This window comes from Salvelinus namaycush, chromosome 8, assembly GCF_016432855.1.
Source record: "Salvelinus namaycush isolate Seneca chromosome 8, SaNama_1.0, whole genome shotgun sequence".
NCBI classification, from domain to species: Eukaryota; Metazoa; Chordata; class Actinopteri; order Salmoniformes; family Salmonidae; genus Salvelinus; species Salvelinus namaycush.
In genome coordinates, this window is record NC_052314.1 from 3,532,033 (window position 1) to 3,559,216 (window position 27,184).

A 27,184-nucleotide genomic window follows, 5' to 3' on the forward strand; every position below is an offset into this window, starting at 1 on the left:
CACATCCTCTATAGAGCATTATGGTTATTGTAGTTTCTGGTTGTAGTTTCTGGCTGTTTCAACATGACAGTGTCAACACAGCTGCTGGTGTTTCTAAAAGTGTTTCTGTTCCAGTCACATCCTCTATAGAGCATTATGGTTATTGTAGTTTCTGGTTGTAGTTTCTGGCTGTTTCAACATGACAGTGTCAACACAGCTGCTGGTGTTTCTAAAAGTGTTTCTGTTCCAGTCACATCCTCTATAGAGCATTATGGTTATTGTAGTTTCTGGTTGTAGTTTCTGGCTGTTTCAACATGACAGTGTCAACATAGCTGCTGGTGTTTCTAAAAGTGTTTCTGTTCCAGTCACATCCTCTATAGAGCATTATGGTTATTGTAGTTTCTGGTTGTAGTTTCTGGCTGTTTCAACATGACAGTGTCAACATAGCTGCTGGTGTTTCTAGAAGTGTTTCTGTTCCAGTCACATCCTCTATAGAGCATTATGGTTATTGTAGTTTCTGGTTGTAGTTTCTGGCTGTTTCAACATGACAGTGTCAACACAGCTGCTGGTGTTTCTAAAAGTGATTCTGTTCCAGTCACATCCTCTATAGAGCATTATGGTTATTGTAGTTTCTGGTTGTAGTTTCTGGCTGTTTCAACATGACAGTGTCAACACAGCTGCTGGTGTTTCTAAAAGTTTTTCTTTACAAATGTCTAAATAAACTTTACTATACGCCCATATCACTCATTACAAACTGAAAACTTAACATGTGAATAATTAATTAGTTAGAGAGAGGTCTCAAATATCACTTTCATTTTTTCCCCTGAAGCTTTAGAATCATGACAAGGAGTTTCCTGTTTCAGTCACGTCTTTCACCACGTTCCTGTAGGTCAAACAAAAACACCCCAGTGATTGGTTGACAAATAGTCCCTCCCACAATGCAGGTGATGGTTACATGGTCCAGTTGGTGAGAAGCAACTGCAGCGACTTCATCAACATCTGCATGACCTTTGATCACATGGTTTTAGTCAAGGTCATACAGCCTCCATGTAGTTGCAAGTCGGACATATTTTATAACCATAATGCAACACACTTTGTAAGGCGGTGACCAACGATGCTCAACAACTCGACAAACGTGATCTACTCGAACGCGCCCATGGTTTTCAAGTCAGGGTGAGGTCTCGATGTTTGGTGGATAAATACTACATTTTGGGATGCCTGAAATAGTTCATTCAGATCAGGTTTTAAATGTTATGATTAATAGAAGTTCATCGTTTGATAAATCAAACATTAATACTGGCAGGCTACAGGTATAGAGGCCAACCTTAGGCCTCTGTCTCAAGATAGGCCTCTGTCTCAAGATAGGTCTCTGTCTCAAGATAGGCCTCTGTCTCATGATAGGTCTCTGTCTCATGATAGGTCTCTGTCTCAAGATAGGTCTCTGTCTCAAGATAGGCCTCTGTCTCAAGATAGGCCTCTGTCTCATGATAGGTCTCCGACTCAAGATAGGTCTCTGTCTCAAGATAGGTCTCTGTCTAATGATAGGTCTCTGTCTCAAGATAGGTCTATGTCTCATGATATGTCTCTGTCTCAAGATAGGCCTCTGTCTCAAAATAGGTCTATGTCTCATGATATGTCTCTGTCTCAAGATAGGTCTATGTCTCATGATAGGTCTCTGTCTCATGATATGTCTCTGTCTCATGATAGGTGTCTGTCTCATGAAAGGTCTCTGTCTTATTACTAACCAGAATGAGTGTTTGGTTCTTCATGTTGTAGTAGGTTGACTTGACCAGGTGCTACTAGTTAGGTGTTGCTAACTACAGAACAGAGAACACCTCAAAGCTGAATATTTTCCATTGACGTCACGTTGGTGTGAAACATGTTAACCTCGATGCTAGACAGTATCCTTCATGTCACACAACTTGGGTTTCAGAGACAAGGTGAAAACAAGCTGAAAACTTTCCACTCGATCGAACCAATCGCTGCTCGTATGTCCTTTCATGGTAAAGTACATCTAGTCATGAACACGGAAATACGCAGCAAAGACCTTGTTACTCAAAGACCCAGCTACTCTCTGACAGTCACCATCACACCATCAGACCACGATATGGACAGGCTGTGTGTCGCTCTCATCACTCTCTTGTGTGAGTAACTTTGTTTTACTGGGTCTAATAGCTGCCTGATATCTGATTCGTTCATCTGGTTTTATGACTAGATGTGTTATTGAGAAACTGTGATGACTGATGTTTGCTATATTTCTGTATGTCGAGACGTTTATGATGAACAAATGACAATGTGCATTTCATCCTAACACTGTTCCTCTGCTACCTGTAGGTGCTGTTTCCTCCAGTCAGTTCATCCTAACACTGTTCCTCTGCTACCTGTAGGTGCTGTTTCCTCCAGTCAGTTCATCCTAACACTGTTCCTCTGCTACCTTTTATTTGGTAAGAATAATTACATTTTTCAAGTTGTATCTAATGGCTGTGTATTTGGTATTGGCATGTTTTTGTTTCCATGAAAGAGAGGAGGTTGAGGTTAATTTATACTTGTGTGTTTTGTCCAGACGTCAGTCCTCCTGAGTCCTCCTCCTCCTCTCCTCCTGAAGACTGTGGTCTGTGTTGGATGTTGCTGTTCAGTCTGTGTCCTGTGTCTGCTCTCCTCTCCTCTCTCCTCTCCTCCACCTGTGTCTACTCCTTCTGCAGAACAACAGGTAAACTCACTCTCTCACTCTCTCTGTCAGGATTCACTTTTCACTCATACATGTTTTAAGTCTGCGTATTCCTAATCAATCTTACTTAACATTCATAATAGTTAGCTACGATTTTAACCTTCGTTTTTTGACACATTTTGGCCACAATAAGTAAACATCTACCACCTTTTAACTGATATGTCCTAGTTTGACCTCAAACTTGTTGTTTTAATGGTGATAACTCTTCCTCTGCAGCTCCAACTGAGACTCAGGTTCCTCTGAACAGGACGACCAGGGGAAGTGGCAGCAGAGAGCAGACTACAGTCAAAGTGGGTGTTGTAGTTTTATGTTGGTTAGCCATCTTGGTTTTGTAGTCCATGTGTTTTCTAACCCAATTCAAAGACTATTTTCAATGCAATGTTTAATAATTGTATATGTATATATAGCATCAAAACATGTTGTATAATCTTAATGTTCATATGTCAATAATACTAAAAGATAATTTATATAATATTGTTCTCTCTCTCTCTCTCTCTCTCTCTCTGTCTCTCTCTCTCTCTCTCTCTCTCTCTCTCTCTCTCTCTCTCTCTCTCTCTCTCTCAGGAGGAAGGAGATCTGTGTTACGCATCGTTGGATATCCGTCAGGGACCGAGGAGACCAAAGAAGAAGAAGAAGAGAGTCCAAAACTCTGACTTCAATGCCTACTCAGCCATCAATACCAGCAGAGTGTGAGACCTATACCATCCATCAATACCAGCAGAGTGTGAGACCTATACCATCCATCAATACCAGCAGACTGTGAGACCTATACCAGCCATCAATACCAGCAGAGTGTGAGACCTATACCATCCATCAATACCAGCAGAGTGTGAGACCTATACCATCCATCAATACCAGCAGAGTGAGACCTATACCATCCATCAATATTATCAGTGTGAGACCTATACCATCCATCAATACCAGCAGAGTGTGAGACCTATACCATCCATCAATACCAGCAGAGTGAGACCTATACCATCCATCAATACCAGCAGAGTGAGACCTATACCATCCATCAACACCAGCAGACTGAGACCTATACCATCCATCAATACCAGCAGAGTGTGACCTATACCATCCATCAATACCAGCAGAGTGAGACCTATACCATCCATCAATACCAGCAGAGTGTGAGACCTATACCATCCATCAATACCATCAGAGTGAGACCTATACCATCCATCAATACCAGCAGAGTGTGACCTATACCATCCATCAATACCAGCAGTGTGAGACCTATACCATCCATCAATACCAGCAGAGTGAGACCTATACCAGCCATCAATACCAGCAGAGTGAGACCTATACCATCCCTCAACACCAGCAGAGTGAGACCTATTCCATCCCTCAACACCAGCAGAGTGAGACCTATACCATCCATCAACACCATCAGAGTGAGACCTATACCATCCATCAATACCAGCAGAGTGAGACCTATACCATCCATCAATACCAGCAGAGTGTGAGACCTATACCAGCCATCAACACCAGCAGAGTGAGATCTATACCATCCATCAATACCAGCAGTGTGAGACCTATACCATCCATCAATACCAGCAGAGTGAGACCTATACCATCCATCAATACCAGCAGAATGAGAGACCTATACCATCCATCAATACCAGCAGAGTGAGACCTATACCATCCATCAATACCAGCAGAGTGAGACCTTTACCATCCATCAATACCAGCAGAGTGAGACCTATACCAGCCATCAATACCAGCAGAGTGAGACCTATACCATCCATCAATACCAGCAGAGTGAGACCTATACCATCCATCAATACCAGCAGAATGAGACCTATACCATCCATCAATACCAGCAGAGTGAGACCTATACCATCCATCAATACCAGCAGAGTGTGAGACCTATACCATCCATCAATACCAGCAGAGTGTGAGACCTATACCAGCCATCAATACCAGCAGAGTGAGACCTATACCATCCATCAATACCAGCAGAGTGAGACCTATACCATCCATCAATACCAGCAATACCAGAAATAATAATATTTGGACTCTCTTCCTCAGGCTGAATGACAGCACCATGGCAACAACAACAGGAAGTCAGTGTGGGTTTCCTGTGTACTGAGTGTGTCTTCTCAGCCATTCAGTGACGATCTGATCAGTGACTAGCTCTTATATGAGTACTGTAATGTCAACATCATAATATCAGATTTATCAACATTAGTAGTGGTCATTGTATGTTTATGTTTACATATAAATTATGTGGGTATATGGGAGTGTTCGTTCATACGATTGCATATAATGTATAGTCCTATGTGTGTGGTTGTGGTTTATTCAGTGAGTTCTGTAGGGGAGGTCTGAGGGGAGGACTGAACTCCTCTTCTACTTGTCCAATGAGATCAGCATCAAACTGTTGTCATGTGTTATTTTGCCTTTCTTTTCATTGTGCATCGTGATCTATGAGACAAATAACATTTGATTTGAAGTCTCTACTTTTATCTCAATTTATTTGTTGCTTCTTTTACAATGTCATTTTTTTTTACCATTTGAAAATGTCTCCAACATGTTATTGTTGTCGTGTCTTTGACTATGCCAGATTGATTGCTATGACATGCTATTCTATAAAATTATTTCTCCTTAATTATAATTACCTGATTGAACTAATCATGTAAATATTAATTAACTTGAGAGGGACACCACGAAAGAATATTTATAGAGCTGTTATCTTTCGAATAAACTCTTAAAGATTTAGTAATATTTTACTAAATAGCAGTCACATTAATCGTCATTTTATTCAGTCTCATCTGAAAGTTCCAAGTCCTTGATTATCTGCAAGAATCCTGGCTAACAAGTTGAATCAGCAATACAAAATTGGGTTTAATTATTTATTTACTAAATACCTAACTAATCACACAGAAACACACATACACAATTAAATCATAACTTGATCACAAATTACGTCATACAGAAAAACGTCCCTAGCGGGCGGAATAGATATGACAGCTTGTTACACAAAGGAAAGGGCTGGGATTTTAGTGAAAGAGCGGGAGACTCAAACAGGGCCGAAGCTGTGCTCTCGTAAATACAGTATCTGATGCATACTAAATTACCGCCCATTTAAAAGGAAAATGCAATACATATTTACTCTGAGCTGCGCTTCAGTAGGTTGGTTGTAGATGGAAGACCGTATCGCCAACCCGAGTCCTCTGTCCTTTGAAGAATGTCTCTGGTAGTCACGGGATACGTTGTTGTAACGTTGTGTGTGGAAGACGGGATACTCGGACTGTCCTTCCTAACCTGCGTTTAGCTGTTGCCAACTCAACGGCTAGGAGATATCACTTCTGTAGTGAATACGAGTTCAAGGTTCATGCCATTCACAATCAAGGTCCATGCTGATGTTGGCCTAGTTCTGTAGTTATTGTCTGAACCATTCTGACACAGGATCGTCATCCAAAATGTACCCGGAACAGGAAGTTACATTTTTGTCACTGGCTTTATATAGTGGAGGTAGAGGGGTGTGTCTGAAAAGTTTATAACCCATGCCTCTTCACAGGGGCGGGCCACTGTGAGCAGAGGAAAACTTATGAAAGCACAGATCTCTCATTTGGAAGCTAAAATTACATTTCACCTCTTCACAAATAATGTCATATTCAAACATTTCAATTAAACAACAATTCCATGTGAATCCGATACCTCTGACGTTTATACTTTCCACAGTAGAGTTTATGTCATTCTATCATTGATGAGAATGTGTCAGAGGGCAACCGAACTGACATAATATACCTTAAGTACCACCGCGTATGTTCAGTTGGTCGGATTACCAGAATATAGTTCATTTCCCCCCACTTCTGATGTTCTCAGAATCTCTATGTTAACCAAGGGGTTTTCTTATGTCACATCAGTTATAGTAGGGAGAGGGAAAAAGGGGGAAAGAGGTATTTATGACTGTCATAAACCTACCCCCAACCCAACGTCATGACATTGTTCTGCATTTTCTATTTTGTATTGAGATAATGATCATGATTTATAGTTCAGACTGAGATCATGATAATGTCTGATTTATAGTTCAGACTGAGATCATGATAATGTCTGATTTATAGTTCAGACTGAGATCATGATAATGTCTGATTTATAGTTCAGACTGAGATCATGATAATGTCTGATTTATAGTTCAGACTGAGATCATGATAATGTCTGATTTATAGTTCAGACTGAGATCATGATAATGTCTGATTTATAGTTCAGACTGAGATCATGATAATGTCTGATTTATAGTTCAGACTGAGATCATGATAATGTCTGAGGCTAGGCTAGGTGTTTGTATGAAACCATGGAAACTGCTGGGATTCTGTTCAACATCTGTCTTCCTCTAAAGCCACACCCCCTTAGCATCCAAGCCACACCCTCTTAACCTATAAGTCACACCCTTGTCTCGTCTAAGCCAACCCTCTAAGTATATAAACCACACCTACTAAGCCTATAAGCCACACCCTCAAACATAAACCTCGCTGAAATGTCAAATAGAATGACCTGACCTTGACATGGAGGAGACTGAAGGGCAGTATTTCAAACAGAATGGCCAGACTGTAGGGCAGTATTTCCCAAACTTGGTCCTGGGGACCCCAAGAAGTGCACATTTAAATAATTAATTAGTGAATCATCAAGCGTTGATTATTAGATTCAGCTGTGTAGTGCTAGGTCAAAACCAAAACGTACCACAGAGGTAGACTGAGTCAGTCTGGATGATCTGTCTTGTTAGGAGCTCTGTCACTGTATCTCTTTACGATACAAGCAGTGTCTTCACATTTCACCACACATCATTTCATAATCAATTCTAAATGCTTACGGCAATGAAAGTAGATCAAATGAAACTATATAAATCAATATTTATTCTAGGTACATTTAAAACATATCAGTTCACTTCACAAAAAGATATGACAATATTTCCTGAAGATTAGAAAACATGATTTTGCTCTCATAGATCCAATGCAGGTTCGATCTACAGTCAAATTAATTTTTATAGTTATGAATGTTTTTGTTTTTTTATAATAGTTATCAACCACAGAAAAATGCCTAAACTCATTGTCATACCTGGAGAGAGAGAGAAAGATAATGGAAGTCAAAATTATTCCATAAAAAATGTAATAACTGGTAAAAACTCCTTGTTCTCCAAGTCCCTACTGTTGACCAATCACTGACAAAGGGGCGTAGACTAAAGCTAACGACTTCGGCATCAAGAACATTTTTTAACTCTGAACAGCCAACAAAACCCAAAACAAAAACGTCATTTTTTTTGGTCATAATATACGCACACAAACTCTGAACTGTTTCGGCTGGGAAGCATGCAGACGCCTTTGGCCTCCTACTAAGCCTATAAGCCACACCCCCAAACACAGAGCTCTCTGATAGGTTGCTGGAGCCGAGTCAGACTGAATGGCATGACATTGAACTGGAAGAGACCATAGTGTCCTCATACTCAACTCTGGACCTCCAAGCCAGTTAAACTGTGTTTTTTCATTGCTCCCTTCTCTCTAATCACGGATTGGTTTAGACCTGTGATACCAGGTGGGTGTAATTAAGGATCAGGTAGAACAGAGAACCAGCAGGCTACGGACCTCGTAGGGTCAGACTTCAATACCCCTGACATAGAGGGAGAGAATGAAATAATGAAATAACATCTAATGAAACTGAATCAATATTTATTGAAAATTGCTTTTAAAACACATCAATACACTGCAAACATGAATTACAATGATAAACCAACAATGAAACTTCCAAACTGAAACTATATCAAAAGCTATTTAAACATTTTCCCTGGGCTTAAAAACAACATTTTAAAATAACTATTGTTATGATTATTATAAGCCAAAATGCACAAATGAAAGGCTACAGACGAAAGTAAAAAAGTCAAAAGTACAAAAATATAATAACTCATACAATCAAAGCTGTAATACCTTGTCCTCCCTGATAAATAATGTTATTGGTCTCACTCTGATGGTATTGATGACTGGTATAGGTCTCACTCTGATGGTATTGATGGATGGTATAGGTCTCACTCTGCTGGTATTGATGGATGGTATAGGTCTCACTCTGATGGTATTGATGGTTGGTATAGGTCTCACTCTGATGGTATTGATGGATGGTATAGGTCTCACTCTGATGGTATTGATGGATGGTATAGGTCTCACTCTGATGGTATTGATGACTGGTATAGGTCTCACTCTGATGGTATTGATGGATGGTATAGGTCTCACTCTGATGGTATTGATGGATGGTATAGGTCTCACTCTGATGGTATTGATGACTGGTATAGGTCTCACTCTGATGGTATTGATGGATGGTATAGGTCTCACTCTGATGGTATTGATGGATGGTATAGGTCTCACTCTGATGGTATTGATGGCTGGTATAGGTCTCACTCTGATGGTATTGATGGATGGTATAGGTCTCACACTGCTGGTATTGATGGCTGGTATAGGTCTCACTCTGATGGTATTGATGGATGGTATAGGTCTCACTCTGATGGTATTGATGACTGGTATAGGTCTCACTCTGCTGGTATTGATGGATGGTATAGGTCTCACTCTGATGGTATTGATGGATGGTATAGGTCTCACTCTGATGGTATTGATGGATGGTATAGGTCTCACACTGCTGGTATTGATGGCTGGTATAGGTCTCACTCTGATGGTATTGATGGATGGTATAGGTCTCACTCTGATGGTATTGATGGCTGGTATAGGTCTCACTCTGATGGTATTGATGGATGGTATAGGTCTCACACTGCTGGTATTGATGGCTGGTATAGGTCTCACTCTGATGGTATTGATGGATGGTATAGGTCTCACTCTGATGGTATTGATGGATGGTATAGGTCTCACTCTGATGGTATTGATGGCTGGTATAGGTCTCACTCTGATGGTATTGATGGCTGGTATAGGTCTCACTCTGATGGTATTGATGGATGGTATAGGTCTCACTCTGCTGGTATTGATGGCTGGTATAGGTCTCACTCTGATGGTATTGATGGCTGGTATAGGTCTCACTCTGATGGTAATGGTGGATGGTATAGGTCTCACTCTGATGGTATTGATGGATGGTATAGGTCTCACTCTGATGGTATTGATGGCTGGTATAGGTCTCACTCTGATGGTATTGATGGCTGGTATAGGTCTCACTCTGCTGGTATTGACGGCTGGTATAGGTCTCACTCTGATGGTATTGACGGCTGGTATAGGTCTCACTCTGCTGATATTGATGGCTGGTATAGGTCTCACTCTGCTGGTATTGATGGCTGGTATAGGTCTCACTCTGATGGTATTGATGGCTGGTATAGGTCTCACTCTGATGGTAATGGTGGATGGTAAAGGTCTCACTCTGATGGTATTGATGGATGGTATAGGTCTCACTCTGATGGTATTGATGGGTGATATAGGTCTCACTCTGATGGTATTGATGGCTGGTATAGGTCTCACTCTGATGGTATTGATGGATGGTATAGGTCTCACTCTGCTGGTATTGATGGATGGTATAGGTCTCACTCTGATGGTATTGATGGCTGGTATAGGTCTCACTCTGCTGGTATTGATGGATGGTATAGGTCTCTCACTCTGATGGTATTGATGGATGGTATAGGCCTCACTCTGATGGTATTGATGGCTGGTATAGGTCTCACTCTGATGGTAATGGTGGATGGTAAAGGTCTCACTCTGATGGTATTGATGGATGGTATAGGTCTCACTCTGATGGTATTGATGGGTGATATAGGTCTCACTCTGATGGTATTGATGGCTGGTATAGGTCTCACTCTGATGGTATTGATGGATGGTATAGGTCTCTCTCTGCTGGTATTGATGGATGGTATAGGTCGAACTCGGATGGTATTGATGGCTGGTATAGGTCTCACTCTGCTGGTATTGATGGATGGTATAGGTCTCTCACTCTGATGGTATTGATGGATGGTATAGGCCTCACTCTGATGGTATTGATGGCTGGTATAGGTCTCACTCTGATGGTATTGATGGCTGGTATAGGTCTCACTCTGATGGTATTGATGGATGGTATAGGTCTCACTCTGATGGTATTGATGGCTGGTATAGGTCTCACTCTGATGGTATTGATGGCTGGTATAGGTCTCACTCTGATGGTATTGATGGATGGTATAGGTCTCACTCTGATGGTAATGATGGATGGTACAGGTCTCACTGATGGTATTGATGGCTGGTATAGGTCTCACTCTGCTGGTATTGATGGATGGTATAGGTCTCACTCTGATGGTATTGATGGCTGGTATAGGTCTCACTCTGCTGGTATTAATGGCTGGTATAGGTCTCACTCTGCTGGTATTGATGGCTGATATAAGTCTCACAGTCTGCTGATAATGATGGCTGGTATAGGTCTCACTCTGCTGGTATTCATGGCTGGTATAGGTCTCACACTCTGCTGGTATTGATGGCTGGTATAGGTCTCACACTCCGCTGGTATTGATGGCTGGTATTGATGGCTGGTATAAGTCGTACTCTCTGGTGGTATTGATTGCTGGTATAGGTCTCACTCTGCTGGAATTGATGGCTGGTATAGGTCTCACTCTGCTGGTATTGATGGATGGTATAGGTCTCACACTGCTGGTATTGATGGCTGGTATAGGTCTCACTCTGCTGGTATTGATGGATGGTATAGGTCTCACACTCTGCTGGTATTGATGGCTGGTATAGGTCTCACACTCTGCTGGTATTGATGGCTGGTATTGACGGCTGGTATAAGTCGTACTCTCTGGTGGTATTGATTGCTGGTATATGTCTCACTCTGATGGTATTGATGGATGGTATAGTTCACACACTCTGCTGGTATTGATGGATGTGTAGGTACTGAAGAGAGAGAGAGAGAGAGAGAGAGAGAGAGAGAGAGAGAGAGAGAGAGAGAGAGAGAGAGAGAGAGAGAGAGAGAGAGAGAGAGAGAGAGAGAGAGAGAGAGAGAGAGAGAGAGAGAGAGAGAGAATAGGACAATATAGTATGGTATGAGAGAATATTAATAATCTGTTAATATTGATGATATATCATCATATATTATGTATTGTTGTTATTAATGATTATATCTGCCTTTGAAAATACTCTTTGTTTAATAAGGCTGGGTTACAAATACATGGACTACAAATCAAGATGGCTACCCAAAAGTAAACTACAACACCCACTTTGACTGTAGTCTGCTCTCTGCTGTCAGTCCTGTTCAGAGGAACCTGAGTCTCAGTTGGAGCTGCAGAGGAAGAGTTATCACCATTAAAACAACAAGTTTGAGGTCAAACAAGGACATATCAGTTAAAAGGTGGTAGATGTTTACATGTTGTGGTCAAGATGCTTTTTAAGTGAAGCTTTTTATTTGCATAATAAGAATGATTGATTAGGAATACCCAGACTTTAAAAAATGAATGAATGAAAAAGTGAATCCTGACAGAGTCAGTTTACCTGTTGTTCTGCAGAAGGAGTAGACACAGGCGAAGGAGAGGAGAGCAGACACAGGACACAGACTGAACAGCAACATCCAACACAGACCACAGTCTACATCAGGGGAGGAGGAGGAGGACTCAGGAGGACTGGTGTCTGGACAAAACATTAAACACAAACAGAACTACACTCTTAGAAACAATAAAGACCTTGTCAATGATATATTGTTAATCATGACTCTTGGATGTTTAAACAGGAATTGGGGGGGACATTTTGTGAGATTAGATTCGTCTCAGAGGGTTGATACAAAATAAGATATATTTTCTTTGGTGTAACTCTCATTCAACGAAACCAGACACACCAATACCAATACAATATCAATAATACCAAAGATACAGCCAGAAGATAAAGACAGAATAATAACTGTTCTTACCAAGTGAAATCCTAGTGGTGATGTTTCCATAGTGGTTAAGCTCTTTCTGTTTAACTCCTCCTTTACCTCCATCATCCACTACCTTGTTCTCCACAGTCCCACAGTAGTAGAGTCCCAGGTCAGATTCAGTGATGTTCTCAATCAGTAGATCATAGGAGTTGTTAGAGGGGTTCCATAACAGATCATATCCAGGGAAACGGTTGGGATTATCAGAATAGTCCTGAAGATTTTGGTAAACGTTGTAAATTGAAATAACTAGAGGAGGCTGGTACTTGTGAGAACAGTTCCTATACCACATAATGTAAACTCCAGTAGTCATGTTACAGTCACAGTAGAGAGTGATATTGTCTCCTGGTCTGACTCTCAGCTCCACCTCTGCTGCAGAGATCCCATCCTGACTGGAGGAAACAGCACCTACAGGTAGCAGAGGAACAGTGTTAGGATGAACTGACTGGAGGAAACAGCACCTACAGGTAGCAGAGGAACAGTGTTAGGATGAACTGACTGGAGGAAACAGCACCTACAGGTAACAGAGGAACAGTGTCAGGATGAATCACAGAATGTCACTTTGACATCATAAACTTCTCCACATGAAAATATAAACCTCATGTCTTTACCACAGTCATCACAATATCACAATAATAAGATAACAAATCTAGTCAACCATAAAACCACATCAATAAATCATCTATCATCCAGCTATAAGGCCCAGTAAAAAAGTTACTCACATAAGAATGCAATCAGAGTGACACACAGCCTGTCCATCTGGTGGTCTGATGGTCTGATGGTGACTGTCAGAGAGTAGCTGGGTCTTTGAGTAACAAGGTCTTTGCTGCGTATTTCCGTGTTCATGACTAGATGTACTTTACCATGAAAGGACATACGAGCAGCGATTGGTTCGATGGAGTGGAAAGTTTTCAGCTCGTGGTCCTTTTCTCTGAAACCCATGTTGTGACAGGAAGAGGAGGGTCTAGCATCGAGGTCAACAGGTTTCACACCAACGTGACGTCAATGGAAAATATTCTGCTTCTTTGAGGTGGTTTACATAGAGCAACACTGATGGGCATCAGCTGGCCATCAATTCAACATATTTAAAAAACAAACTCAAAACATCCATCTATGCAGATTACATGTTGATTACTGATTTTAACCTTTGAACCTGGGAGGAAATACTTAAGAGACAGAGGCCTCAAGTTGGCCAATCAGCTTTAGTCAGAATGCATCAAACCTGTAGTTTGCTTGATTAGAATAACAGTAGAAATCCTGAGCCAGTCTATATGAACTAGTTATTATATGATCTAGTTTAGGTGGTGTGACTCTCAGAGAGTGACATCTAGGTCCCTCTTTAAACAGGAACAGACAGTTGTTGTCCCTGGTCCAGTGGTTCACACCACAACACTGCTGTCATGGAAACCCACGAGGTCACAGGACACAACATGAATAGAGATTCTGAATCTATGTTATATTTCATGATGGATCTTTGTATTTACAACACTAAACTATGGTGGTGATAATATTAAACTACAATACCCAAGATGCATTAGAGGATGTGCTATATACCCAGTGTTAAACAGTTATTTTCATCCCATCTGATGAATGATCTCTGTGTTAATCAATGAACAGCGGCCAATCAGTTAACATCCACACTCTGGTCAATATGTGTGAAGGGGAGAGATTTATGTGACAAATTAACTTGTAATAACAATGTTTGGTCTCTCTTCCTCAGGCTGAATGACAGCACCATGGCAACAACAACAGGAAGTCAGTGTGGGTTTCCTGTATACTGAGTGTGTTTTCTCAGACAATCAGTGACTAGCTCTTATATGAGTACTGTAATGCCAACATCATAATATCAGACTTATCAGTGACTAGCTCTTATATGAGTTTCAACATCATAATATCAGCCAATCAGTGACTAGCTCTTATATGAATACTGTAATGCCAACATCATAATATCAGACTTATCAACATTAGTAGTGGTCAATGTATGTATATGTTTACATGTGTTTATATGGGTGTGTGTCCATATGATTGTATATTATGTATTGTCCAATGTGTTTGGTTGTGGTTTACTCAGCTAGTGCTGCTGCTCTGTAGGGGAGGGGTTAAGGGGGGCCTGGGTTTCAGGTCTGAGGGGTTAAGGGGGGCCTGGGTTTCAGGTCTGAGGGGAGGACTGAGGGGTTAAGGGAGGCCTGGGTTTCAGGTCTGAGGGGAGGACTGAGGGGTTAAGGGGGGCCTGGGTTTCAGGTCTGAGGGGAGGACTGAGGGGTTAAGGGGGGGCCTGGGTTTCAGGTCTGAGGGGAGGACTGAGGGGTTAAGGGGGCCTGGGTTTCAGGTCTGAGGGGAGGACTGAGGGGTTAAGGGGGGCCTGGGTTTCAGGTCTGAGGGGAGGACTGAGGGGTTAAGAGGGGCCTGGGTTTCAGGTCTGAGGGGAGGACTGAGGGGTTAAGGGGGGCCTGGGTTTCAGGTCTGAGGGGAGGACTGAGGGGTTAAGGGGGCCTGGATTTCAGGTCTGAGGAGAGGACTGAGGGGTTAAACGCTATTCAAGTCTGTACAAACCACAATCAATTCTATCATCTTGTCACGTGTCAACTGCTTCGCCAGCGCTACTGTGGCCCTGCAAATGTTTGTGTGTGTGTGTGCATGTGATACCTCTGCCTCTCTGTCCTCTGCGAGGGAGGGGGTGGTTTGGTGCAGACCTGCAGAAACCACTATTGTTTTCCATCACTGACGTCACTTGGTCACCCACTGTGGCTTACGCTGGAGTGTGTGGGGGGGTGGGGTGGGTGCATGTCTCTGAAAAGAGAGAGAGAGAGACAGAGAGAGAGAGAGAAAAGAGAAAGATGGGGAGACAGTGAGAGAGAGAGATAGGGAGACCGAGAGAGAGGGGGGAAAGAAAGAGGGAAACAGAGAGAGAAGAGAGAGAGAAAGAGAGAGAGAGAGAAACAGAGAGAGAGACAGAGAGAGACAGAGACAGTCACAGAGAGAGACAGAGAGAAAGAGCGAGAGAGAGGTGAGTCAGAGAGAGAGACAAAGAGAGAGGGGAGTCAGGGAGAAACAGAGAGAGAGAGAGAGATAGGTGAGTCAGAGAGAGAGAGGGGAGTCAGAGAGAGACAGAGAAAGAGAGACAGAGAGATACAGAGAGAGAGAGGGTGTCAGAGAGAGAGACAGAGAGAGAGGGGGGAGACATAGAGAGAGACAGCGAGACAGAGAGAGAGAGAGAGAGAGAGAGGGGGGAGACATAGAGAGAGGCAGCGAGGCAGAAAGAGAGAGAGAGGGTGGAGACATAGAGAGAGACAGCGAGACAGAGAGAGATAGGTTAGTCAGAGAGAGACAGAAAGAGAGAGAAGGGGAGTCAGAGAGAGACAGAGAAAGAGAGACAGAGAGATACAGAGAGAGAGAGGGTGTCAAAGAGAGACAAAGAGAGAGGGGGGAGACAGAGAGAGAGACAGAGAGAGAGAAGGGAGACAGAGAGACAGAGAGACAGAGAGAGATCGGGGAATCAGAGAGAGACAGAGAGAGAGAGAGGGTGTGTGCACATTACCTCTGTGTGTGTGCATGTTACCTCTGTGTGTGTGCATGTTACCTCTGTGTGTGCACGTTACCTCTGTGTGTGTGCACGTTACCTCTGTGTGTGTGCACGTTACCTCTGTGTGTGTGTGCCTGTTACCTCTATATGTGTGCACGTTACCTCTGTGTTTGTGCACGTTACATCTATGTGTGTGTGCCTGTTACCTCTGTGTGTGTGCATGTTACCTCTGTGTGTGTGCATGTTACCTCTGTGTGTGTGCATGTTACCTCTGTGTGTGCGCACGTTACCTCTGTGTGTGTGCACGTTACCTCTGTGTGTGTGCACGTTACCTCTGTGTGTGTGAACGTTGCCTGGGAATGCCCTTTTCCCCCAATATCATGAACAAGGTCAGTGCTCCTGTGTTCTCTGTGTAGTCATCTCTGACCATGGCTGTTTCTCTCAATCACCACTAGATGACAGTGTGTCTGTTTCTCTCAATCACCACTAGATGGCAGTGTGGCTGTTCTTCTCAATCACCACTAGATGGCAGTGTGGCTGTTCTTCTCAATCACCACTAGATGGCAGTGTGTCTGTTCTTCTCAATCACCACTAGATGGCAGTGTGGCTGTTCTTCTCAATCACCACTAGATGGCAGTGTGGCTGTTCTTCTCAATCACCACTAGATGGCAGTGTGGCTGTTCTTCTCAATCACCACTAGATGGCAGTGTGGCTGTTTCTCTCAATCACCACTAGATGGCAGTGTGGCTGTTCTTCTCAATCACCACTAGATGGCAGTGTGGCTGTTCTTCTCAATCACCACTAGATGGCAGTGTGGCTGTTCTTCTCAATCACCACTAGATGGCAGTGTGGCTGTTCTTCTCAATCACCACTAGATGGCAGTGTGGCTGTTCTTCTCAATCACCACTAGATGGCAGTGTGGCTGTTCTTCTCAATCACCACTAGATGGCAGTGTGTCTGTTTCTCTCAATCACCACTAGATGGCAGTGTGGCTGTTCTTCTCAATCACCACTAGATGGCAGTGTGTCTGTTCCTCTCAATCACCACTAGATGGCAGTGTGTCTGTTTCTCTCAATCACCACTAGATGGCAGTGTGGCTGTTCTTCTCAATCACCACTAGATGGCAGTGTGTCTGTTCCTATCAATCACCACTAGATGGCAGTGTGTCTGTTTCTCTTAATCACCACTAGATGGCAGTGTGTCTGTTCCTCTCAATCACCACTAGATGGCAGTGTGTCTGTTTCTCTCAATCACCACTAGATGGCAGTGTGTCTGTTTCTCTCAATCACCACTAGATGGCAGTGTGTCTGTTTCTCTCAATCACCACTAGATGGCAGTGTGTCTGTTCCTCTCAATCACCACTAGATGGCAGTGTGTCTGTTCCTCTCAATCACCACTAGATGGCAGTGTGTCTGTTTCTCACAATCACCACTAGATGGCAGTGTGTCTGTTCCTCTCAATCACCACTAGATGGCAGTGTGTCTGTTCCTCTCAATCACCACTAGATGGCAGTGTGTCTGTTTCTCTCAATCACCACTAGATGGCAGTGTGTCTGTTTCTCTTAAACACCACTAGATGGCAGTGTGTCTGTTTCTCTCAATCACCACTAGATAACAGTGTGTCTGTTTCTCTCAATCACCACTAGATGGCAGTGTGGCTGTTCTTCTCAATCACTACTAGATGGCAGTGTGTCTGTTCCTCTCAATCACCACTAGATGGCAGTGTGTCTGTTTCTCTCAATCACCACTAGATGGCAGTGTGTCTGTTCCTATCAATCACCACTAGATGGCAGTGTGTCTGTTTCTCTCAATCACCACTAGATGGCAGTGTGTCTGTTTCTCTCAATCACCACTAGATGGCAGTGTGTCTGTTTCTCTCAATCACCACTAGATGGCAGTGTGTCTGTTCCTCTCAATCACCACTAGATGGCAGTGTGTCTGTTCCTCTCAATCACCACTAGATGGCAGTGTGTCTGTTTCTCACAATCACCACTAGATGGCAGTGTGTCTGTTCCTCTCAATCACCACTAGATGGCAGTGTGTCTGTTCCTCTCAATCACCACTAGATGGCAGTGTGTCTGTTTCTCTCAATCACCACTAGATGGCAGTGTGTCTGTTTCTCTTAAACACCACTAGATGGCAGTGTGTCTGTTTCTCTCAATCACCACTAGATAACAGTGTGTCTGTTCCTCTCAATCACCACTAGATGGCAGTGTGTCTGTTCCTCTCAATCACCACTAGATGGCAGTGTGTCTGTTTCTCTCAATCACCACTAGATGGCAGTGTGTCTGTTTCTCTTAAACACCACTAGATGGCAGTGTGTCTGTTTCTCTCAATCACCACTAGATGGCAGTGTGTCTGTTTCTCTCAATCACCACTAGATGGCAGTGTGTCTGTTCTTCTCAATCACCACTAGATGGCAGTGTGTCTGTTTCTCTCAATCACCACTAAATGGCAGTGTGTCTGTTCCTCTCAATCACCACTAGATGGCAGTGTGTCTGTTCCTCTCAATCACCACTAAATGGCAGTGTGTCTGTTCCTCTCAATCACCACTAGATGGCAGTGTGTCTGTTTCTCTCAATCACCACTAGATGGCAGTGTGTCTGTTTCTCTCAATCACCACTAGATAACAGTGTGTCTGTTTCTCTCAATCACCACTAGATAACAGTGTGTCTGTTCCTCTCAATCACCACTAAATGGCAGTGTGTCTGTTCCTCTCAATCACCACTAGATGGCAGTGTGTCTGTTTCTCTCAATCACCACTAGATGGCAGTGTGGCTGTTTCTCTCAATCACCACTAGATAACAGTGTGTCTGTTCCTCTCAATCACCACTAAATGGCAGTGTGTCTGTTCCTCTCAATCACCACTAGATGGCAGTGTGTCTGTTTCTCTCAATCACCACTAGATGGCAGTGTGTCTGTTTCTCTCAATCACCACTAGATGGCAGTGTGTCTGTTTCTCTCAATCACCACTAGATAACAGTGTGTCTGTTCCTATCAATCACCACTAGATGGCAGTGTGTCTGTTTCTCTCAATCACCACTAGATGGCAGTGTGTCTGTACCTATCAATCACCACTAGATGGCAGTGTGTCTGTTCCTATCAATCACCACTAGATGGCAGTGTGTCTGTACCTATCAATCACCACTAGATGGCAGTGTGTCTGTTTGTTCGGCTGTGTATAACACAGGGCCAAGGTGGCTGAGTAGTGATGGTAATTCAGCAGCTATACAGATTACAGTGTGTGTGTGTGTGCGTGTGTGTGTGTGTGTGTGTGTGTGTGTGTGTGTGTGTGTGTGTGTGTGTGTGTGTGTGTGTGTGTGTGTGTGTGTGTGTGTGTGTGTGTGTGTGTGTGTGTGTGTGTGTGTGTGTGTGTGTGTGTGTGTGTGTCTGTGTGTGTGTGTGTCTGTGTATATATAGACTGGTACAGAATGACCTACTGATGACCAGACACATTAACCTTCAGGATACATGAAACTTCAGACTAATGTTATTGTTTGGTCGAATTGGTCATTACTGAAAACTGTTTTGGTTGAAGATTAGTACACGGAATTATGACAGAAATTATGCATATTCTGAATCTGCATTAATAGAAGATGATTGGAACTACATAATCAGTTCATTGTGAATGTTACACACACACACACACACACACACACACACACACACACACACACACACACACACACACACACACACACACACACACACACACACACACACACACACACACACACACACACACACACACACACACACACACACACACACACTCTTGCACAACTAACCTTATGGGGAGCCCTAATCCTAACTCTTATTCTAATCCCCCTAGAAATAGTATTTTTCCTTGTGTGGACCAACAGAATGTCCCCAGCTGGTAAATTATTTATTAGTTTACTCTTCCTGTGGGGACTTCAGGTCCCAAAGAGTATAGTTAACGTCACTAGTGTACGTGGGACGGTAGCGTCCCACCTGGCCAGCATACCGGTGAAATGGCAGAGTGCCAAATTCAAAAACAGAAATACTAATTATAAAAATTCAGAAAACATACAAGTGTTATACATAGGTTTAAAGATTAACTTCTCATGAATCCAACCACAGTGTAAGATTTCAAAAAGGCTTTACGGCGAAAGCATACCATGCGATTATCTGAGAACATCGCCCAGCAGACAAATCATTACAAACAGTAACCAGCCAAGTAGAAGAGTTACACAAGTCAGAAATAGAGATAAAATTAATCACTTACCTTTGATCATCTTCATATGGTTTCACTCAGAAGACATTCATTTACTCAATAAATGTTCATTTTGCTCAAAAAAGTCTCTATTTATATCCAAAAACCTCCATTTTGTTTGAACGTTATCTTCAGTAATCCACAAGCTCAAACACAGTCACAACAGGCATACAAAAAAATCCAAATTGTATCCGTAAAGTTCATAGAAACATGTCAAACGATGTTTATTTTCAATCTTCAGGTTGTTTTTAGCCTAAATAATCAATAATATTTAAACCGGGGCAATAACGTCATCAATTTAAAAGGTAAACAAGAAAGGCGCGACACTGTAGGGTCCAGTTATTCAGACTGGTCTTACTCCCTCATTTTTCAGAATACAAGCCTGAAACAATTTCTAAAGACTGTTGGCATCTAGTGGAAGGCATAGGAACTGCAATTTGAGTCCTAAGTCAATGGATACTGTAATGGCATTGAATAGAAAACTACAAAAAAAATAAAAATCCTTCTTCCTGGATGGATTTTCCTCATGTTTTCGCCTGCCAAATCAGTTCGGTTATACTCACAGACCTTATTTTAATGGTTTTGGAAACTTTAGAGTGTTTTATATGCATATCTACCAATTATATGCATATCCTAGCTTCTGGGCATGACTAGCAGGCAGGCTTCCCCCTACCCTAGTGAAGTTAAACACGTCCAAACACGCACGCACGCACGCACACGCACACACACACACACACACACACACACACACACACACACACACACACACACACACACACACACACACACACACACACACACACACACACACACACACACACACACACACACACACACACACACACACACACAGACACACACACACACACACACAGAATGCCAAGACTAGGATCATGGTCCAGCCAAAGAGAGCAGAGAAGCAGATGAGGAGGGGAGGAGATCCTATGTTTTGCTAGCTAGACCAGCTGCTCTCTCTCTCTGTCTCTCTCTGTCTATCTCTCTCTCTCGCTCTCTCTCTCTCTCTCTCTTTATCTCTGTCCCTCTCTCTCTCTCTCTCTCTGTCTCTCTCTCTGTCTCTCTCTCTCCCTGTCTCTCTCGGTCTCTCCCTCTCTCTGTCTGTCTCTCTCTCTCTGTCTCTCTGTCTCTCTGTCTCTCTCTCTCCCTGTCTCTCTCTCTCTTTCTCTGTCTCCCTCTCTCTCTCTGTCTGTCCGTCTCTCCCTGTCTCCCTGTCTCTCTCTCTCCCTGTCTCCCTGTCTCTCAATGTCTCCCTGTCTCTCTCTCTCGCTCTCTCTCTCTCGCTCTCTCTTTCTCTCTCTCTCCCTCTTTCTCTCCCTGTCCTTCCTCCCTCCCTCTCACTCTCCGTCTCTCTCTCTCTTTACCCTGTCTGTCTGTCCCTCCCTCCCTCCCTCCCTCCCTCCCTCCCTCCCTCCCTCCCTCCCTCCCTCCCTCCCTTTAACCCTGTCTGTCTGTCCCCCTCTCCCTATCTTCACTCCCTTTAACCCTCCCTCCCTCCCTCCCTCCCTCCCTCCCTCCCTCCCTCCCTCCCTCCCTCCCTCCCTCCCTCCCTCCCTCCCTCCCTCCCTCCCTCCCTCCCTCCCTCCCTCCCTCCCTCCCTCCCTCCCTCCCTTTAATCCTGTCTGTCTGTCCCCCTCTCCTCTATCTTCCCTCCCTCCCTCCCTTTAACCCTGTCTGTCTGTCCCCTTCTCCCCTATCTTCCCTCCCCCCCTCCCTTTAATCCTGTCTGTCTGTCTGTCCCCCTCTCCCCTATCTTCCCTCCCTCCCTTTAATCCTGTCTGTCTGTCCCCCTCTCCCCTATCTTCCCTCCCTCCCTCCCTCCCTTTAATCCTGTCTGTCTGTCCCCCTCTCCCCTATCTTCCCTCCCTCCCTCCCGTTAATCCTGTCTGTCTGTCCCCCTCTCCCCTATCTTCCCTCCCTCCATCCCTTTATTCCTGTCTGTCTGTCTGTCCCCCTCTCCCGTATCTTCTCTCCCTCCCTCCCTCCCTTTAATCCTGTCTGTCTGTCTGTCCCCCTCTCCCCTATCTTCCCTCCCTCCCTTTAATCATGTCTGCCTGTCCCCCTCTCCCCTATCTTCCCTCCCTCCCTTTAATCCTGTCTGTCTGTCTGTCTGTCTGTCCCCCTCTCACCTATCTTCCCTCCCTTTAACCCTGTCTGTCTGTCCCCCTCTCCCCTATCTTCCCTTCCTTTAATCCTGTCTTCCTGTCCCCCTCTCCCCTATCTTCCCTCCCTTTAATCCTGTCTTCCTGTCCCCCTCTCCCCTATCTTCCCTCCCTTTAATCCTGTCTGCCTGTCCCCTCTCTCCCCTATCTTCCCTCCCTTTAACCCTGTCTGCCTGTCCCCCTCTCCCCTATCTTCCCTCCCTTTAATCCTCTCTGCCTGTCCCCCTCTCCCCTATCTTCCCTCCCTTTAATCCTCTCTGCCTGTCCCACTCTCCCCTATCTTCCCTCCCTCCCTTTAACCCTGTCTGTCTGTCCCCCTCTCCCGTATCTTCTCTCCCTCCCTCCCTCCCTTTAATCCTGTCTGTCTGTCTGTCCCCCTCTCCCCTATCTTCCCTCCCTCCCTTTAACCCTGTCTGCCTGTCCCCCTCTCCCCTATCTTCCCTCCCTCCCTTTAATCCTGTCTGCCTGTCTGTCTGTCCCCCTCTCCCCTATCTTCCCTCCCTCCCTTTAATCCCGTCTGCCTGTCTGTCTGTCCCCCTCTCCCCTATCTTCCCTACCTCCATTTAATCCTGTCTGTCTGCCTGTCTGTCTGTCCCCCTCTCCCCTATCTTCCCTCCCTCCCTTTAATCCTGTCTGTCTGTCCCCCTCTCCCCTATCTTCCCTCCCTCCCTCCCTTTAATCCTGTCTGTCTGTCCCCCTCTCCCATATCTTCTCTCCCTCCCTCCCTTTAATCCTGTCTGTCTGTCTGTCTGTCTGTCTGTCCCCCTCTCCCCTATCTTCCCTCCCTCCCTTTAATCCTGTCTGCCTGTCCCCCTCTCCCCTATCTTCCCTCCCTCCCTTTAATCCTGTCTGTCTGTCTGTCTGTCTGTCTGTCTGTCTGTCTGTCTGTCTGTCTGTCTGTCTGTCTGTCTGTCTGTCTGTCTGTCTGTCCCCCTCTCACCTATCTTCCCTCCCTTTAACCCTGTCTGTCTGTCCCCCTCTCCCCTATCTTCCCTCCCTTTAATCCTGTCTGCCTGTCCCCCTCTCCCCTATCTTCCCTCCCTTTAATCCTGTCTGCCTGGGTCCTTCTCCCCTATCTTCCCTCCCTTTAATCCTGTCTGCCTGTCCCCCTCTTCCCTATCTTCCCTCCCTTTAACCCTGTCTGCCTGTCCCCCTCTCCCCTATCTTCCCTCCCTTTAATCCTCTCTGCCTGTCCCCCTCTCCCCTATCTTCCCTCCTTCCCTTTAACCCTGTCTGCCTGTCCCCCTCTCCCCTATCTTCCCTCCCTCCCTTTAATCCTGTCTGCCTGTCTGTCTGTCCCCCTCTCCCCTATCTTCCCTCCCTCCCTTTAATCCTGTCTGCCTGTCTGTCTGTCCCCCTCTCCCCTATCTTCCCTACCTCCCTTTAATCCTGTCTGCCTGTCTGTCTGTCCCCCTCTCCCCTATCTTCCCTCCCTCCCTTTAACCCTGTCTGCCTGTCCCCCTCTCCCCTATCTTCCCTCCCTCCCTTTAATCCTGTCTGCCTGTCTGTCTGTCCCCCTCTCCCCTATCTTCCCTCCCTCCTTTTAATCCTGTCTGCCTGTCACGCCCTGGCCTTAGTATTCTTTGTTTTCTTTATTATTTTAGTTAGGTCAGGGTGTGACATGGGGAATGTTTGTGTTTTGTCGTTTTGGGTGGTTATATGGTAAAGGGGGTGTTGGGTTTAGTGTATGGGTTTGTGTTGAGTGAATGTTTCTAGGTATGTCTATGGTTGAGTGAATGTTTCTAGTATATTAAATGTAATGTAAATGTATGTCTATGGTTGAGTGAATGTTTCTAGGTATGTCTATGGTTGAGTGAATGTTTCTAGGTATGTCTATGGTTGAGTGAATGTTTCTAGGTATGTCTATGGTTGAGTGAATGTGTCTAGGTATGTCTATGGTTGAGTGAATGTGTCTAGGTATGTCTATGGTTGAGTGAATGTTTCTAGGTATGTCTATGGTTGAGTGAATGTTTCTAGGTATGTCTATGGTTGAGTGAATGTTTCTAGGTATGTCTATGATTGAGTGAATGTTTCTAGGTATGTCTATGGTTGAGTGAATGTTTCTAGGTATGTCTATGGTTGAGTGAATGTGTCTAGGTATGTCTATGGTTGAGTGAATGTTTCTAGGTATGTCTATGGTTGAGTGAATGTGTCTAGGTATGTCTATGGTTGAGTGAATGTTTATAGGTATGTCTATGATTGAGTGAATGTTTCTAGGTATGTCTATGGTTGAGTGAATGTTTCTAGGTATGTCTATGGTTGAGTGAATGTTTCTAGGTATGTCTATGTTTGAGTGTATGTTTCTAGGTATGTCTTTGGTTGAGTGAATGTTTCTAGGTATGTCTATGGTTGCCTGAGTGGTTCTCAATCAGAGACAGATGTCTTTCATTTGTCTCTGATTGGGAGCCATATTAAAGGCAGCCATAGGCATCATGCATTTGTGGGTAATTGTCTATGTGTAGTGTTTGTGTCAGCACTATTTGTCTATATAGCTTCACGGTCGTCAGTTTGTTATTTTGTTAGTTTGTGTATAGTGTTCGTTTCGTGTTTTTCTCTCTTCTAAATAAAAGAAGATGTATTTTTCACACGCTGCGCCTTGGTCCAATCTCTCACCGCAAGACGATCGTGACACTGCCTGTCTGTCTGTCCCCCTCTCCCCTATCTTCCCTCCCTCCCTTTAATCCTGTCTGCCTGTCCCCCTCTCCCCTATCTTCCCTCCCTCCCTTTAATCCTGTCTGCCTGTCCCCCTCTCCCCTATCTTCCCTCCCTTTAATCCTGTCTGCCTGTCCCCCTCTTCTTCCTGTCTCTGCATGTCCCCCTCTCCCCTATCTTCCCTCCCTCCCTTTAGCCCTGTCTGTCCCCCTCTCCCCTATCTTCCCTCCCTTTAACCCTGTCTGTCTGTCCCCCTCTTCTTCCTGTCTCTGTCTGTTTATCTCTCCCTCAGTGTGTCTGTGTAAACCGCTGATGTTTCTCATCCGTTAGCCCTCTATGTGTATCATCAGAAGAGTGTGCACATTCGTTAGCGTCAGGGTTAGCTGCGCGGAGCCCCTATGGGGATTTCTATTAAACAAGTTAGCGATGAGGTTAGCTGTAGCATCGGCGCTACAGGACTGTCTCAGGATTTGTTGACTGACTGACCACCAATCACACACACACACACACACAGACACAGACACAGTGCAGAAGTAGAGCAGGTGTAAGGAGTCAGGGGAGGAGACATGGGAGGAGACAGGGGAGGAGACAGGGGAAGAGACAGGGGAGGAGACAGGGGAGGAGACAGGGAAGGAGACAGGGGAGGAGACAGGGGAAGAGACAGGGGAGGAGACAGGGGAGGGACAGGGGAAGAGACAGGGGAGGAGACAGGGGAGGAGACAGGGGAGGAGACAGGGGAAGAGACAGGGGAGGAGACAGGGAAGGAGACAGGGGAGGAGACAGGGGAGGAGACAGGGGAGGAGACAGGGGAGGAGACAGGGGAGGAGACAGGGGAGGAGACAGGGGAGGAGACAGGGGAGGAGACAGGGGAGGAGACAGGGGAGGAGACAGGGGAAGAGACAGGGGAAGAGACAGGGGAAGAGACAGGGGAGGAGACAGGGGAGGAGACAGGGGAAGAGACAGGGGAGGAGACGGGGAGGAGACGGGGGAGGAAACGGGGGAGGAAACGGGGGAGGAGACAGGGGAGGAGACAGGGGAGGAGACATGGAAGGAGACGGGGGAGGAGACGGGGGAAGAAACGGGGGAGGAGACAGGGGAGGAGACAGGGGAAGAGACAGGGGAGGAGACAGGGGGAGGAGACAGGGGGAGGAGACAGGGGGAAGAGACAGGGGGAAGAGACAGGGGAGGAGACAGGGAAGGAGACAGGGGAAGAGACAGGGGAGGAGACAGGGGAGGATACAGGGGAAGAGACAGGGAAAGAGACAGGGGAGAGGGAGAGACAGGGAAAGAGACAGGGGAAGAGACAGGGGAAGAGACAGGGAAGGAGACAGGGGAGGAGACAGGGGAGGAGACAGGGGAGGAGACAGGGGAAGCGACAGGGGAGGAGACAGGGGGAGGAGACGGGGGAGGAGACGGGGGAAGAGACGGGGGAGGAGACGGGGGAGGAGACGGGGGAGGAGACGGGGGAGGAGACAGGGGAGGAGACAGGGGAGGAGACATGGAAGGAGACGGGGGAGGAGACGGGGGAAGAGACGGGGAAGGAGACAGGGGAGGAGACAGGGGAGGAGACAGGGGAGGAGACAGGGGGAGGAGACAGGGGGAAGAGACAGGGGAGGAGACAGTGAAGGAGACAGGGGAAGAGACAGGGGAGGAGACAGGGGAGGATACAGGGGAAGAGACAGGGGAAGAGACAGGGGAGGAGACAGGGGAAGAGACAGGGGAAGAGACAGGGGAAGAGACAGGGAAGGAGACAGGGGAGGAGACAGGGGAGGAGACAGGGAGAGACATGGGAGGAGACAGGGGGAGGAGACAGGGGAGGAGACAGGGGAAGAGACAGGGGAGGAGACAGGGAGACAGGGGAGGAGACAGGGGAGGATACAGGGGAGGAGACAGGGGAGGAGACAGGGGAAGAGACAGGGGAAGAGACAGGGAAGGAGACAGGGGAGGAGACAGGGGAGGAGACAGGGGAAGAGACAGGGGAAGAGACAGGGGAAGAGACAGGGGAGGAGACAGGGGAAGAGACAGGGGAAGAGACAGGGGAAGAGA